Source organism: Botryllus schlosseri, chromosome 11 (genome assembly GCF_051294905.1).
Source record: "Botryllus schlosseri isolate E-star chromosome 11, Bs_hap1, whole genome shotgun sequence".
NCBI lineage: Eukaryota > Metazoa > Chordata > Ascidiacea > Stolidobranchia > Styelidae > Botryllus > Botryllus schlosseri.
The window spans coordinates 1160879-1164003 of NC_137246.1; the positions used below are offsets into that span (position 1 = coordinate 1160879).

General features: G+C 44.6%; 1 pseudogene; it reads left to right on the plus strand.

The window, feature by feature from the left end:
- The first annotated feature begins 784 nt into the window (after positions 1-784).
- On the plus strand, positions 785-2811 carry LOC145449939 (uncharacterized; annotated as a pseudogene).
- Positions 2812-3125: the final 314 nt, after the last annotated feature.

Sequence of the window (3125 nt, forward strand, 5' to 3'; positions counted from 1 at the left end):
GCTAGCATTCTATCAACGAAAGTACGAATCATCGCCGCGTCCATAAGAATAACGATATATCATTGTCGTACTCACCGCAAACGTTGGGATTAACTCGAATCGGTCATATTTAATAATTTGTAATATACACATTAACTAAGAATCAATCACGTGACTATTTACTATTCCTGATACTTCTTCAACACAGCGCGAGGGTTGACTATACCCGAAAGGGCGAATCACCGCTACCGCCTATAGCAAAAAAGGTGAGTCATGACCGCGAGTATTTCAATACGAGTCACCGCCGCAGCCTATACCTGAAAGTACGAATCACGACCCCGAGTTTTCAATACGAGTCACCGCCGCAGCCTATACCTGAAAGTACGAGTCACGACCCCGAGTTTTCAATACGAGTCACCGCCGCAGCCTATACCCGAAAGTACGAATCACGGCCGCACCCATAAGAACCCATTACGAGTCACCACCACAAGGGGGGTCTGAAAGTACGAGTCACCACCCCGGGTTTTCAATACGAGTCACCACCCCGCCCATAAGAATCCCACCCACCTCACGAGCGATCATAACTACTACTTACAGTGTACACTGTACACTAGGGCTTTTCAAAAATGACTTTTTTCTCAAATCGCAATGGCTACTTGATAAAATTGTTAGGTTACCTAATTTAAGCCTACACACCAAATTTGGTTCAATTCACACCAGTAGCCGCATTGCTACAGGAGAAGAAAGTTTATATTTATTATATAAAAATTGATAGCAAAAAATTTGACAATTTTCTGTTCACCCCATGAAAGTGTTAGGTTGGCTATAGAAACGATGTTCATCGAATTTGGTTCAGTTCCAATAACCAGTGGAAGGGGAGTTATTGCCGTCGAAAAATTTTGGATTTGAATAAAATAGTATTTACGGTGACCGATTCTTTGTTTATTTATTATAGTTGTGTTCACCGTAAATACTATTTTATTCAAATCAAAATTTTTGTCATTTTGACCGTAGCCCGGTGCACCAGTCAAGGCGGAAAACCAGCTTCGAAACTTACGTGGATGAACGGCACAATACCGATGACACGGTCAAATACGTTCGTCTCGGTCAACACGTTTAAAAGCTATCTAAACGACTCCGATCCGAACCTGGTCATAAAGTCTCCGACTCGTTACGATCATAACCGCATTTTCTCATGCAAAATCGAACACCCTTCGTATGAGGAGACGAAAATCCTCAACTATTCCGTAATTGTGATGCACCATCCGCATAACATCAGAGTGTGGGCCAACGTGACGTCGAAAATGGTCTACTGCAAAGCAGAAAGCTACCCAGTCCCTACTTACCACTGGACTATGCCCGACAGTTTAACAGGCTTTACCGGTCCCTCTCTCCTTATCGCCAACCTGTTTGATTTACCGGATGGCGGCAGATTTGAATGTACTGCCGAAAATGGACTACCTCCAAATGTCACCGTTCGAATGACTGTCGATGATCTGCGTTATCCCAACGGATAACCGGGATTAGCTGGGCTCGAGTGGTGGATATGGGCTGCCATTGGGGGTGCCGCGTTACTTGTCGTTATTATCACGATTGCGGTTTGTTGTATCAAATGTAGAAAAGCAGACAAAGTAGAGACGGTTGTAAAATACAAGTCGAACATCAAGAAACCAATTACGGAATGCGTAACGCCCCAACACCCCACGTCACTGCCTCTCAAGGATAGTCGTGAAGATAGCTTCGATTCTCGAACCCCCTCGGGCCGTCGTCCGTCAACGAACACAAACAGCGACTCAATCCGGGACGGATCCATGTACCATGAAGAAGCCATAAATCCTAACGACAGATTAGACAGATCTAGGGAACCATTATGTGTCCACCACGCGTCACGCGAATAGTTAGACATGGTCACATCTCACATTTCGACTCTGATCAAAAGTTGGGATCAGCTTTCGAAAGCGAGACAGGCTCTTGATACACAGTGACTCACTTGGCTAAACTACGGGGCAGCAACCGGAGGCGGTGTAGGATTTCGCTGATTTTCAACGTAGTCGGACTGGATCCGGGTCTTGAATTTGCTTTGTCAGTCGGATTTTAGCAGGATTTTTCCATTGAAATATGAAGTAATATAGCATTATTTTGGCAGGAGTGTTTAGGACTCAGAATTGGAAATTCATCAGTCAGATTTTTGGTTTTATCAAATTGCCGCTCGGAGTCATGCAGATGGAATTGGATGAAAAATTTGTAAATCTGACATCTCTGGTTATGGGTTAGAATCAGGACCGTAACTGCCGCACCCCAAACCCCCCAATTGAGGGGGCAGCTCGAAGGGGGCCCAAAATTATTTCGTGAATTAGCATAAATTATAGAGTATTTTTTGAAAATTTATGCAACTTTTCAGAATTTTTTCGCACTGGGCTTCATGCCAGCATGGGTTCTTCTGATACTCTTTAAATCCTTAATCCAATCGAAGTTACATTATGGCATCCTCTGTTGGGGGGCTGCCAGTAAAACTGCACTCAAGCCACTGCAGAAACTACAGCATAAAGTACTCCGAATCATAGCTAGGGCCCCAAAGGGTCCTGGCTGCCCATCCAATAAGTCGCTGCTGAAGAGATTCGGCGTCCTAAACATAGAAGATATGCGGAAGCTAGAAATCGCCAAGTTTATGTACCAGTTTCACTGCGGTCGTTGCCCCGAATATTTCAATGACTTCTTTACCTCTGAATCAAAAGCGCACAAGTACAACACACGCGCGTCCACGTCGTCCAAATATCATATGATCGACCGAAAAGATCATCGCTCCATCAAATATGCCGGACCTGATGTGTGGAACAGCTGTATCCCGCCGGCCATCCGACAGTCGACGAGCATGTCCACATTCAAGTCGAAATACAAGCAATTACTACTAAATAAATACAGTCCATCCTCAAGATTACCGGACCACGACTAACCTATCGATCTCGCTTCCCATGACATGCCGCCCGATTTCTTGTCGCATTCTTTTTCTATACTATCTTCTTCACTTTCATTCAGTGTGCATGCCTCCTCTTTACATCGCCTAGGCCAAGGTGGGTGTCAGATTGCATGAACTACTCCTTGTCGCCTCGACATCTTCCTGTCTTTTCATTGTATCGCATTTTTGT